The sequence below is a fragment of the Eubalaena glacialis genome, chromosome 9, assembly GCF_028564815.1.
Source record: "Eubalaena glacialis isolate mEubGla1 chromosome 9, mEubGla1.1.hap2.+ XY, whole genome shotgun sequence".
Taxonomy (NCBI): domain Eukaryota; kingdom Metazoa; phylum Chordata; class Mammalia; order Artiodactyla; family Balaenidae; genus Eubalaena; species Eubalaena glacialis.
Genome location: NC_083724.1, coordinates 73,243,574 through 73,258,943, shown reverse-complemented (window position 1 = coordinate 73,258,943; position 15,370 = coordinate 73,243,574). Strand labels below are relative to the sequence as shown.

The 15,370-nt window shown below is 35.4% G+C and overlaps 1 pseudogene; it reads left to right on the top strand.

Moving 5' to 3' along the window:
- The first annotated feature begins 2,739 nt into the window (after positions 1-2,739).
- On the top strand, positions 2,740-3,045 carry LOC133097224 (ribosomal protein eL42-like; annotated as a pseudogene).
- Positions 3,046-15,370: the final 12,325 nt, after the last annotated feature.

Here is a 15,370-nt window from a genome sequence, read left to right as displayed (position 1 = left end):
CAGATATTTGTCCCACACTGTTCCACTCACCCCCAGCAATGTGAAGCTTGATATATATCATAGAACATCAACAAGCCATCCCTGCAGTGTCTTGTCTGAATGTCTGACCCACCAAATTTATAAGCATTACAAAACAGTGGTTTTACACTACTAAGTTTGGGATGGTTTATTACTCAGTAATAATTCCTTGAACAACTCGTGAAAACATGTGAGAGAAGAAAAAATAATGAAGTGGATGCAGAACTCATCTTGAGTATGCAAATTTGAAAGTTGTTAACAGGTAGCCTAACAGGTAAGGTTTATGCACAAAGCTATACAATTAGGCTTACAATCATCTGTTATAAATCTGTAGCATTTGTCTTCCTCCATTTTATTTCTTCTCCAGTTATACAATCTTAAGTCTGGGCCCTCACATCTCAGAGGGAACAGGTCTGGTAGGTCTGGGTCTTCTTTACCCACTCCCATATCATCACCCAAATTACACAGATATAGTGTAATTTGGGTCTTTATTAACAAGTTATAATTTTCAAAGATACTGCACAATCTTGCCATATTAATGAACTCTCATCCACACAGTCCCAGAGGAAAAGAAGGAACAAAAATTCCAATTACCGAATCCATTTGCTAAGAAAACCGAGTTCCCTGTAAGTGGAGCCTATCATATTTTTCTAAACTTTTCCCTTGAGTTTGGCGATTCAGTTATACAACATTCTTATTGCTAAGTTTCTCTTCTGTTGCTTCCTCTCACTTTTGGTCCAGATGTTCTCTTTGATTTTTATTTCTTTGTTCCTTTTGCTGTGCTATTTAGAGTGGTGGTTTTTATAAACTTTTATGTGACATTGTATGTTATCAAGCACCTCAGGGATTGGATCTATTCATTTCTCCATTCTGTACTCATTACCACCTCTTTCTCTACATGTTTTAGTGTTCCGTGTGTATGAAACTGTAGCTCGGTCCTATGGCAAGTGAATGTACTGACAACATAGGTCCTTGTACAAGGTACTTCCTCTCTGATGGAGATAGAAACAGAATATACAAATAGCATGAAAAAATGTGTACGCGAGAAACACAAGTAAAGGAAAACGAATCTGCTGTACTTATGACACAGTAAGAATAGTTTTATAGTTTGACCAGGCTCAGCTACAGGACGTAGTGGGAACTCTGCGGCTTCAATGATTGGCCCAAAAAGTACTGAGCTTGAGCTCCCTCTACTTTCTCTCCACTTGACTGAGCAACTAATGCATGCCAGGTAGTATGCTAGTCAGTCTGCATTTTTATTTACCTGACTCAGTGCTTAGCTTGCCACTTACAATATTGGCTAATTAACTAAAAGATCAAGCCAAGACAACAAATTTGAGGGTTTGTCCAAGGCAAGGGAAGACAGTTGGCTCAAAGGCGACAAACTGTGGAGTGGCAGTGCTACAGTTGTAAGTGATTGGTCCATTAAAAGCAGAATCCTGGTCAAGTCTTTCATATGCTGGCTACCTACTCTGTAATCAAACTGTGCTAAGTCTCTGCCTATAAAGAGTATAGGTATCACAGGAGAAGTATATATAAGATTCAGTGGAGGTAAAAAGAACAAAAAAATCTAACCCCAGAGGGAAGGTAAATAAGTAAGGCAGGGGTACAAGGTATCCAATGACCCAAGCAGCTGGATTATAGTTTAGAATAGAGCTACATTCCTCAAAAGTAAACTAGCCAATCTAAAACCCAAACAGATACTGATACAAAACACAATGGATGAATAGCAAAAACATTATGTTTAATAAAATAAGAAAGACATAAATGAGTATATGTCCTAGGACTCCATTAGAAGAAGTTCAAGAACAGGCAAAACTAATCTATGGTGAAAGAAATCATAACAGTAGTTGCTTCTGCAGAGTACTGGCTGGAGAGAAGCACAAAGGAATTTTCTAGGGTGATGAAATATTCTATATCTTGTTTGAGTGTTAGTTACAAGACAGGATACATTTGTCAAAATTCATTAAATTGTGAACTCAAGATCGTCTCAGTCTCTTAGTCTGCTTTATGCTTGGCTTCTCAGCCTCTCAGCCTTGGGCACTTATACATCAAACTCCTTGAAGATAAGGACAACAGCAAATATTTGGTTCATTTCAATGCATTTCCCTGCTCTCCAGTAACTGGGGCCCTCAATTCCTGAAGGACATGAAAGCTCAGCAATACCAGTAAACAATTCATTTTGTATATTATTTTTTTTAACATCTTTATTGGAGTGTAATTGCTTTACAATGGTTTGTTAGTTTCTGCTGTATAACTAAGTGAATCAGCTATACATATACCTATATCCCCATATCTCCTTCCTCTTGCGTCTCCATATATTATTATCATTTTTACTCTACTGTTTTTGTCTTATCGAGAGACAAGCCAGTCTATTCCATCCAGAAGTAAAGGTCTAAAATAGATTTTAATAAAACAGTGTTGTGCCGACTGAGGAGCCATATGGAAAAAGATAAAACTGAGTCTGTTCTTCACACTGTACACCTGTATGAATATTAAGTGGATCAGAATAAGAAACTACATAGGAGGAAAAAACATGAATGCATTCCTTTATAAGGCAAGGGTAGATAAAATTTTCCTCTGATTCAAAATCTAGAGGAACGACTTGACAAATTTAACTACATCAAAATTAAAAACTAAAAAATTTGCATAATGAAACACTATATACAGAGTGAAAAAGTAGATGAGCTTTCTTTCCATGATGATAGTGCCCCAACCAACATGGTAAATGTTCCTAAAACTTGCTGGACTTTCTGTAAGACATATGACAAGCACCAACCCCACAAAGTGGCACCGTACACAAAAAGGTAAGGATTTTCTATATGCCCAGGGAAGGAGGATTTATGACAGGAAGCCGAATTATTATGGTAGGCAGACTAAGCCAGTTTTCCAGAAAAAGGCTAAAACTATAAAGAATATTGTGCTCAGGCTTGAATGTGTTGAGCCCAACTGCAGATCTAAGAGAGATGTAAGCATTTTGAACTGGGAGGAGATAAGAAAATAGAGGGCCTAGTGATCCAATTCTAAGTTTCAACCTCTTGTTTTACTATGAAGACAATAAAATCTTGAGGTTATGTTCACTTCAAAAAAAAAAAAAAAAGAAAGATTAATGATAAACTTAGAAAAATGTTTGCAACTTAGAGTTTTGATATCCTTATTATTTCAAGCACTCCTCATAATTGAGAAGAAAATGATCAAGTTCTTAATACAAAAATTGACAAGAGATATGAAGAGAACACAGAAAAGGAAATTAAAATGCATCGGGGTGTGTGTGTGTGTGTGTGTGTGTGAAACTAATGCTAACTTCTCATTCCTAACTAGGGAAATGGAGATTTTTAACTATATTCTGTAGACTTAATTTTAGTACTACTATTAGTTTTTCTATTTTTAAACCATTATAGGTACTTGGATAAGTTGAATAAGTAATTGTTCTAATGTTGGTGAGAATAAGGATTTTCAGTTTGAGAGACAAAAGTCCTAGAAATAAAAACCCTACATCTCAAAATTGAATTAGAAATATTAATGTAAAATTAGTTCATCTCTTTTGTTTTAAAAAAGACCTGGAAGCAGTGGAAAGTGAGGTGCAATGAGCAACCCTAGAACCCAGATTGTGATCTCTAATTCCCATTCCCCACAAGAAGGAAGGAGGAAGTTCTTTGGGAAAAGATTGAAACCAAGTCCACCATAGCTCCTACCCTCTTGACCAAGTAGATGAGTGGCAATTTTTCTATATAGAATACTTATAGCTAACAAACACATGAGGAATGTTAGAATTAGAAACTCGCCATTTTGCAAGGTCTAATGAAAAAACATTTTCAAACAATGGTCATGAATGCACAGTAAAACTATTAAGAGAAAAGTTGAAGTGACCAAGAAGCATTCAGCATTACCAAACATTAGAATACTGGACATTTTATATGTCTCTAGCTGTGAATTTGAGGTACACAGTACCATTTATGAGGTTTAGGGAAAAAATTTAATGTGAACCAGTCATGCCTTTATATCTAAGTTCATTCTGCCATAATGTGGATCATGCAGGAGCAAGTAAAATTGTGCCACTGTAAGTAAATCCAGTCGTAAAAGACAACTGGTCCAATTTTTTCAACAAGTCAATGGCATGTGAGAAAAAAGGGAAAGAGAGACTATTCTAGACTAATAGTTAAGGAGATGCTTAAGAGCCATAACAACCATATGCAATGAGTAAATCTTTGAGAAAAAATAACTAAAAACATATTTTTTATACCACTGAAGAAATTTTAACATGGACTAGGCATTCTAAGTTATTAGGGAATTATTGGGGTTTTTTTAGGTGTAATAATAGTATTATGGTTATGTGACAAAATATCTGTTTTAAGAATATATACAGAAGTGGATTAAAATGACAAAATGCATTTACTGTCGGTGTTAAATACTATATATATTTCACTACATCATTTGCAGAAATTAAGTTTTTTACATGTTTTAAATTATGTGTTAATGACCAATGTAAGTACAAGTCTTTTCATAACATTTATTTATACTGCCTCAATTCCTAGCTAATCTTGAGGTGGGGTAGTTCGTATTTCCGAATAATTCACAGGAGGCAGAAAAGAGATTTATAACTAACTCTTGTTAGAGTGTGAGGCATTATCATTTTTTATATCATATTCCCATTAAATAATTCATCTCTAGTAACTCTGACTTTTATCCACGAGTCACTGTGTAATAGAAAAACCTTTTTCCATCTAAGAAAAGGGGCAGTGAAGTATGCTATTTTTAAAACAAGAAAAAATTGACAGTTTTCAGTGGATGGAATCAGAACTCAGGATTAATGGAACAGTCCCCAAGGATGGTCAAATGTGATTCTCTGCAGATGGCTGCACAGGATGACACTTCATAAAACATCATTTCTCTGCTAAGCTGCACAGCGTCTCTGGTGCTTCAAACATATTGTTTATCTCATCAAGAGGAGCAGGTTCTAAAGGTAAGAACTGAACAAGTGCCATTGTGCAGGAAATGGAGCAGATGGCCCATCTATGATGGTCTGCCTTTACTTGATGAGAGGCTCATCCAATCCCAAACAGACCAGTTGCCAATTAAAAGAAGTCTTGGCTGAGGGAATCTGTACTTTCCTGTGACAGATAATCGGCTTATCTATTTTCTCAGACTCTGCCCACTATCCATTTCCATCACTGCCCTCTCCAGAAATGAAGAAGCCCCTTATGACCAGTTCTGTGAAATATTTCATTGATACTTACTAATGAATGTCTGGATTTTACCCAAACTTCTTAGCCCAGTTCTAGGCTACATTTTGTTTTCACACCCCGTCTAGCCTGACCACTAACAAAGAAATGTGTCTGTGTTTTGTAAAAGAACTTCAAAGACATGGATTAAACATGAGATTTGTTTTGACTTCCTTCTACCACAGAAATGAGCTTTACTAACTGTTCTTTCTAAACACATTTTAGGATTGTAACATTTTGGAAGAATAGAATTTATTTAAATTTTCACAAAAATGGGTGTAAAAAGATATTATGATTAGCAGGCATATTTTAACTTTCAAAGTTTAGGATCCTTAGCTCCAGTGTTATTTAAGGAAAACAATATGAGTCTGAAGACCATCAAGATTAAATGTCTAGTGCCAAGAACCAGGAGTCTACCTTGAGGGAGGAGAAGGGAGTTTTCTGTTTATAAGAGGATCCTTTGACCAGGTCAGTCAGCTCATGATAGTTAGTAGACAGCCTGAGTAACATGGATCAAGGTAAGAGCTACATAGCAAAGTAATGGGCCAAAAACTTGCCACATCTGAAGAAAACCTGAAAGAAACAGTAAACCAGAAGAAGAGGGCAGTGGTTTGGATACAAAAGAGTAGGGAACAAATAATGTATGCATGCAGAATTAGATCAGCTCTGGAAAGAATTTGGCTCTGTGTTTTTTTAAAACTTTGGTATGCTTTTTTTCTCAAAGTTGGGGCATTTTCCTACCACACCCCATATCTGTTAGATAATAAACCCTCTGGAAGCAGACTCCATATCTATGTTGTTCGCCACTCTTTCTCTAATGCCTACCACAGTGCTTGATATCTAGCAGGTGCTCAAAACATTCCAATTCCTTCAATAAAGGAATACCTAGCACAGTGTAGAAACTGAGTAATTCATCTCTAAAATAATAAGTGAATGTTGACTAATACCCTGGGCATGACTAATCTGGAACACTATTTTTTGTTCTTTTTTGTGTTGAATTCAGGAGAAATAGGAGGGCTTCCTCTCTAGTATTCAGAACATGGAGCCTGGGATTAATTCTTCTGTAACCCAGGCATTGAAACCATTTCAACTTATAGCTGAGTGCTTGAATTGCTAGAAATTTTAGGGGAATCAAAAGTTTTTTCTTATAAAGAAACTTAAAATATTCTGATCCTGCATATAAATTTTTTTTTTTTTGACTTTTTTGACTTATTAAGAAATAGGTCTTTAACTTCTTTTTCCTGTATTTCATAACAGCTTTCAAAAAGATCTCCCTGCCTCCAGGCTTGCTTCCCTGCACTTCATCTTCCACATGCCTCCAGCATAACCTTGATAAAACTCAGATTTTATCAGGTCACTAACTCTTATGTTCCAAAATCCCTCCATGGTTCATAATTCATGCCTTAGCGTGGCAGCAAATGCCCTTCATCTTCTATTTTCAGCCCCATCCAGGTCAGGCCTCTTTACCCACAGATCCCATCCATGTGCCACGCTCCTGCCATACTACACGTTTCATCAACCTTGAACTCTTCCATAACTTTTCCCTTGTTCTTTCTTCTGTCTTATATGATTCTTTCTTCATTTTCATCCTGGCAGTATCCAACTCCTCTGTCAAAATCTAGTTTAAATGCCACCTTCTCTGTGAAGCTTTTCTTGACTCATGCAGATAGAATTAATCACACTTTCTGTGTTCCCATACCTTAATGTAGAGTGAACAGATGGAAGCAAGAGCTTGGGATCCAGAAAGATCTCATTTCCAATCCTGGTTCCTCTGCTCACTCTGACCTTGGACAGAACACTTAAGGACTCTGAACCTCCTATTTCTCTTTTATAAAGTGGGTATAATCATATCAACATGTCAGAGTTGCTGTAAAGATTGACTGTGATTATGGATACAAAACTCTTAGCATAGGTCTTGGCTACATAGTTAAAACACAAAGGAAGGTACTTACATTGCTTTTATCACCTTATTAGTATTTCCTCATTCATCACAATCTGATTGGTATTATAGATAACTGCATACCTGCCTAATCATTGATACAATGGTTTCCTGGGCTTGGCTGGGAAAATGTACCACTATATCAGAACTGTTGATTCATGTGTATGAAATCATTTGTGTTAAATTAACAGCATAAATATATATGCTGTTATAAATTGTCCTCTCCATAGCTTTGCACATAATAGTCCCCGAAAAAGCAGCAGGACAGGAACTACCCCTTTTTGCCTCCTTTTCACCCCAAAGTATGAAATTAACATGACTTTGTAAAGGTTTTAGAAAATAATATATAAATCTACCTCTAACCTATATTTCTAACAACATAGCCGCTATAGGTAACTTGGGCTGAAATTGCATTGAGACTCCTGAATGATTCAGCTGACTCAGTTCAATTGCTACTTAAGTATGTGCTATGTCCAGGTCATTGGGAAAGCAGTGCAGAACAGAACACAAAAAGCTTTCTTTCTAGTTCAATTAAAGTAAACAGTGTCATGTGCCCTGTTGAAATAACAATAGCATCAAATGCACCTAAGATATCTAAACGGGATACATCTGTGTCACGCAATTGTGTAAGTCTCACCAGATCATATCTGTGCCTCTGGTCCCCAGGAGAAGCACTCCTACTCTAACATCAGTGTAATCCTTCCAGCTGTGTCACTACCCAGCCAAAACTCTTCTGTGGTTTCACATTTCTGACCTGCAGCACATAGTCCAAACTTTCAGCATGGCACAAAAAGCCTTGGAGAAGTGTGACCACAGCTATTTTCCTTGCCTTGCCTCCCTTACCTTAGTTATAACTCCTATGTTCCAGCCATGGGAAAATTGTCTCCTTGGACTTTCAGTTTCAACTCCAACAGAGCAAAGAGCTTAGAAGTTATCATTCCTGTCCTTATAACAATTAAAACCTGGAAAAACTGAAAATTACTTTTCTTGGGACCATTAGAGAGAACTGAGGTTGCAGGGGAAACTATAATACTGAAAGCTGAAGAAATAGGCTCATCCAGAGACACACAGCCAAGATCTTCTTACCTGGATCAGAAACCCACTGGAGCCATAAATTGGTAGTAATACTTAAATGGTATTTTGATGAACTGCTGGAGGCTGTGGGTGGAATAGCTGGAGAGTGAGAAACTCCTGAAGGCTGCAGTCTTAGGGGTTAGAGGACACACTTTCATGGGCTTTACTACCTGGAAACTCACCAGGTTCTCATGGTGAAGATCTGAGAAAGATCCCATCATGGCTCTGGCAGGGGGAGGGAAAGAGTAATTACTGTGAAATATGGCTAGAGATTTCTCCATAATAAAGATCTACACTCCAGGTGAAAAGCCTTCTAGAACACTTTTCCTGCTGGGGAAGCGCATGCCTCTCACTCCAGTCACTTCTAGCCTTCTGGTCTCACCTAAGAATATGAAAACATAGTGAACAGGGGACCAGGCCTCAAAAAAATAGATTGAGAATGCTGCAGCCAAGAAAAAAGAGTTGAAAGTGGGGTATTGGAGGAAAGCTACACCAACGGAAAAACACTTGTGAAAGTCACAGCCCCAAGACACAGGCTGTGCAAAACAGATTTAGTCAAAAGCTTATAGAATGCTCCCCCTTCCCCATAAAATACCACAAGACAAACAGGGCTCCAGTATAATAACAGTGGATTGCAGCTGAATGAGCAGCAAGACACAAACTCTGTAAGGTGGAGTACTTACGGAAGCCCAAAGTCAAACAGGGAGACACAAATGCAGACACTAGAGGAATCTGAAGACTTTAGCACCTAAAGCTAGAGCAAATATTAAACACAACCAAACTCCTAACCAGCTTACATAAATTCTCAAACCAAATACCTATTTACCTCAGTTCCATTACCTATTATTTATGTTTTAACCTAAAACACATCTAACTTTCATCAGCAACAAAATAATTATAAGATATATGAGAGAAAAAACAGTTGTAAGAGGTAAAGCAATCATCAGAACAAGAACTAGATATAGCATGGATTTGGGGACTATCAGAAAGGGAATTTAAAATAACTATGATTCATATGTTAAGGATTTTAATGACAACACACAAGAACACATGGGTAATGTAAGCAAAAAGATGTATAATCCAAGAAAGAATCAAAAGGAAATTCTAGAAATCACAAAAAGTAGAACAGAAATGAAGAAAGTATTTGATGGATTTATCAATAAACTTGGCACAGCTGAGGAATGAACTAGTGATTTTGCAGATAGGTCAAAAGAAATTATGAACTCAAGTGCAGAGAGAACAAAGAATTTAAAAAACAGAATGGAATATGTAGAAACTGTGAGACAATTTCAAAAGGTGAATGAACACATAATTGAACGCAATTGAATTTTCCAAGTACCTTCAAAACTGATGACAGATACCAAACCACAGGTCCAGGAAGCTCAACAAGCACAAAGTAAAATAATTATAAACCACCTACCCCCATACACATGCACACACACACACACACACACACCCCTAGGCATATCACATTAAAACTGCAGAAGACCGAATACAATAGGAAAATCTTAAAGATATCAGAGGGGAAAAAGTAATAACTCATGAATAGACGGGCAAGTATAAGAATGACAGTGGACTTCTCATTGGAAATCATATAATAAAGAAGAGACTGGAGTGAAATATTTGAAGTATTGAAAGAGAAAACCTCCAACCTAGAATTCTACATTAAGTGAAATCATTCTTTATAAGGGAAGAAGAAATACGGAATTTCCCAGACAAGCAAAAACTGAGGGAATTCATCATCAGACTTACCCTGAAATCCAAAAAAGAGATTTTCATGCAGAAAGTAGATGATACAGGTCAGAAACTTGGATCTCCCTAAAGACAAGAAGAGAGAGAAAAAATAATTTTGCTTTTCTTATTCTTTAAAAAAAACCCTTATCTTTTAAATCAATTAACACCTATCCCTCTGAAACTTTCAAAAGATTTGCAGAGGAAGGAATACTCCCAAACTCAATCTACGAGGCCACTATCACCCTGATACCAAAACCAGGCAAAGATACCATACACACAAAAAGGAAAATTACAGGCCAATATCACTGATGAACATAGGCATAAAAATCCGCAACAAAATACTAGCAATCTGAATTCAAAAATACATTAAAAGGATCATACACCATGATCATACACTTGATCTCACTATCCCAGGGATGCAAGGATTTTTCAATATCTGCAAATCAATCAGTGTGATACACCACGTCAACGAATTGAATAGAAACCATATGATCATCTCAATAAAGGCAGAAAAAGCTTTTGACAAAATTCAACACCCATTTATGATAAAAACTCTCTAGAAAGTAGGCATAGAAGGAACATACCTCAACATAATAAAAGCCATATATGACAAACCTACAGCTAACATTATACTCAATGGTGAAAAGCTGAAAACATTTCCTCTAAGATCAGGAATAAGACAAGGATGTTCACTTTCGCAACTTTTGTTCAACATAGTTTTGGAAGCCCTAGCCACGGCAATCAGAGAAGAAGAAGAAATAAAAAGAATCCAAATTGGAAAAGAAGTAAAACTGTCACATTTGCAGTATGATACTATACATAGAAAACCTTAAAAATGCTACCAGAAAACTACTAGAGCTCATTAATGAATTTGGCAAAATGACAAGATAATTAATACACAGAAATCTATTGCATTTCTATATACTAACAATGATAGATAAGAAAGAGAAATTAAAGAAACAATCCCATTTACCATCGCATCAAAAAGAATAAAATACCTAGGTATAAACCTACTTAAGGAGACAAAAGACCTGTACTCTGAAAACTATAAGATGCTGATGAAAACATTGAAGATGACACAAAGATGGAAAGATATATCATGTTCTTGGATTGCAGGAGTAAATACTGTCAAAATGACTATCCTACCCAAGGCAATCTACAGATTCAATGCAATCCCTATCAAATTATCAATGGCATTTTTTCACAGAACTAGAACAAAAAAATTTTAGAATTTGTATGGAGATACAGTAGACCCCAGATAGCTAAAGCAATCCTGAGAAAAAAAATGGAGCTGGAGGAATCAGGATCCCTGACTTCAGACTATATTACAAATCAACAGTAATCAAAACAATATGATACTGGCACAAAAACAGAAATATAGATCAATGGAACAGGATAGAAAGCCCAGAGATAAACCCACGCACCTGTGGTCAATGAATCTACAACAAAGGAGGCAAGACTATACAATGAAGGAAAGACAGTCTCTTCAATAAGTGGTGCTGGGAAAACTGGACAGCTACATGTAAAAGAATGAAATTAGAACACTCCTTAACACTATACACAAAAATAAACTCCAAATGGATTAAAGACCTAAATGTAAGACTGGACACTCTAAAACTCTTAGAGGAAAACATAGGCAGAACACTCTCTGACATAAATCACAGCAATACATTTTTTGATCCATCTCCCAGAGTAATGGAAATAAAAACAAAAATAAACAAATGTGACCTAATTAAACTCAAAAGCTTTTGCACAGCAAAGGAAACTATAAACAAAATGAAAAGACAACCAACAGAATGGGAGAAAACATTTGCAAACGATGTGACTGACAAAGGATTAGTCTCCAAAATTTACAAACAGCTCATGCGGTTCAATACCATAAAAACAAACAACCCAATCAAATATGGGCAGAAGACCTAAATAGACATTTCGCCAAAGACGACGTACAGATGGCCAAGAGGCACAGGAAAAGATGTTCAACATCACTAAATATTAGAGAAATGCGAATAAAAACTACAATGAGATTTCACCTCACACCAGTCAGAATGGTCATCAACAAAGTCTATAAACAGTAAATGCTGGAGAGGGTGGGGAGAAAAGGGAACTCTCCTACACTGTTGGTGGGAATGTAAATTGGTATAGCCACTATGGAGAACAGTATGGCGGTTCCTTAAAAAACTAAAAATAGAGCTACCATATGATCCAGTAATCCCACTCCTAGGCATATGTCCAGAGAAAAACTTGGTTCAAATGTATACATGCACCCCAATGTTCATTGCAGTGCTGTTTACAATAGCCAAGACATGGAATCAACCTAAATGTCCATCAACAGATGAACGGATAAAGAAGATGTGGTACATGTATCCAATGGAATATTACTCAGCCTTTAAAAAGAATGAAATAATGCCATTTGAAGCAAAATGGATGGACCTAGAGATTATCATGCTAAGTGAAGTAAGTCAGACAGAGAAAGACAAATATCATATGATATTGCTTACATGCAGAATCTAAAAAAAATGATACAAATGAAATTATTTACAAAGCAGAAACAGACTCACAGACTTAGAGAATAAGCTTGTGGTTACTGGGGAGAAGGCTGGGGTGGGGATTGATTGGGAGTTTGGGATTGACATGTACACACTGCTATATTTAAAATAGATAACCAACAAGGACCTACTGTATAGCACAGGGAACTCTGCTCAATATTCTGTAATAACTTTAATGGGAAAAGAATTTGAAAAAGAATAGATACATGTAAATGTATAACTGAATCACTTTGCTGTACACCTGAAACTAACACAACATTGTTAATCAACTATACTCCAGTATAAAAAAATTTAAAAAAAGATGACAGTTTTAAGTCATAAGAGTAACAATTTATTGGATGATCGTACCATGTGGCTAAGTGAAATAAATGAAAACAGTATCACAAAGGATATAAGGGAGGAAACGGCAATACTCTGTTATAAAATACCTACACAACTTGTGAATCAGTATAGTTTTGAAGGTGGAGTTAGATTGTTAAAAAGTGTATATATAAACTGTAGGTCAATAAACAATTTGAAAAGAAGTATAATTGTAATGCTGAGAGGAGATTACTGAACATTTTATATGATTCCATTTTAAGACTAGAGAAAACAGAAAAAAAGGAGGGAAAAACAAACAAGTGACAATAGACAACAGATACAAACACAGTAGATGTTAACACAATTATATCAATAATTACTTTAAATGTGAATGGTCTAAATACACCTATTAAACACCTACATTGTCAAATTGGATAAACAACACAAGACCTAACCATATATTGTCTATTTGAAAACCACATTAAATATAAAGAGACACAAGTTAAAAGTAAAGAGATTGAGAAAAACATACCATGCTAACACTAATCCAAGATAGCAGAAGTAGCCATACTGATTTCTGACAAATCTATATTCAGTAAAAGGAAGATTATCAGGGATAAAGAGAGGCATTACATAATGATAAACTGATCAATTCTCTAAGAATACATAACAATCCTAAACATGTACCTAACAAGAAAGCAGTAAAACATATGAGGCAAAAATTAATAGAACAAAAAGGAAAAATAGATATATCTACTACTAGATTTATAGATTTCAACACACTTCTGTTAGTAATAGATCAACTGGCAGAATAGGAGTAAGGATATAGCTGAGCTTAACATCACTGGGCCATAAAACACCTAACAAAAATAGAACAGAAACTATACAAACTATGTTTTCAAACCGCAGTGGAATTAAACTAGAAATTAGTAAGAGAAATATAGCTGGAAAATCCCAGTCATTTAAAAACAACAGACTTCTAAATAACACATGGGTCAATGAATGCTCAAGAGAAATTTTTATATATTTGAACTAGATGAAAATTAAAACACAATTTATCAAAATGTGTGGGATATAGCAAAAGAGGTAATTAGAGAAAAAATTATAGTGTTAAAATCACATATTAGAAGATAACAAAGGTACAAAATCAATAACCTAATCTTCCTCCTTAGGAAACTAGAATAATTTAAGCATAAAGCATGGAGAAAAAAATAATAAAAATTAGAGCATAAATCACTAAAATTTAAGACAGGCAAATGATAGACAAATATCAATAAAACCAAAAACTGGTTCTTTGAAAATTTCAATAAAATTGGTAACAAAGAATAAAGAAGACACAAATTAACAATATCAGAAAGAAAAGAGTGTTCATATCATGTATATTAAAAGGATAACAAAGGAATACTATGAACTCTGTGCCCACAAATTGAATAACTTAGATGAAATGGACCATTTCCTTGAAAGACATAAACTACTAAAATTCACACATGGAGAAGTAACTTGAAAAAACCCTATCTATTAAAGAAATTATATTAATAATTAATAAAATTCCGAAAAGAAAAGTACCAGGCCCAAATGGTTTTACTGGTGAATTCTACAAAACAATTAAGGAAGAAAGAACACTGACTCTCCATAATCTCTTTCAAACAATAAAAGCAGAGGGAAGACTTTGTAACTCATTTTATAAAGGCCAACATAGCCCTAACAACAAAACCAGATAAAAACATTACAAAAAAGAAAACTACAGATAATAACACATAAATTTACATGCAACGTCATCAATAAAATATTAGCAAATTGAATCCAATAATGTTTAAAAAGAATTAAACATGACATCCAAGTAGAATTCATTTCAGGTATGCAAAGATGACTCAACATTCGAAAATCAATCAATGTACTCCATCTATAGCCAAAAGGCTAAAGAAAAAAAAAATCACATGATCATATCAATCTACACCAAAAAAGGATTTGGTAAAATCTAACATTCAATCATGTTTTTTTTTTTTAAGTCAGAAAACTAGGAATAATAGAAGAGAACTTTCTCAGCTTGACAAAGAACAACTAGAAAAACCTACATTCTGTGTCATACTTAATGATGAGAGGCTAGATGCTTCCTCCCTAAGATCAGGAACAAGGCACAGATGTCCTCTTTCACTGTTCTTATTCAATATCTTAATGGAAGTTTTAGCTAATGCAATATAACAAGAAAAACATATGAAAGTTATACATGTTAGAAAGGAAGAAGTGAAACTGTTGTTATTTGGCATGACTGTCTATGTCAAAAATCCCAAAGAATCTACAAGAGAATGTTAGAATGAGCATGTTGTATGGATTAGAGTTTGGCACATCAGTATGAACTCATGCTCAGCTCAGTATTGATAAGGTGGTTACATATAAAAATATTTCTAAATATCTACACTGGTTAATTTATACATGTTTTTTTTCTTTCTCTGTCAGCTGAGAAACCTAGCAGCAATGATATCACTGTAGCAACAAGCGTACCTAGCACCCAGATCCTGATTTCTAATACCATTGTC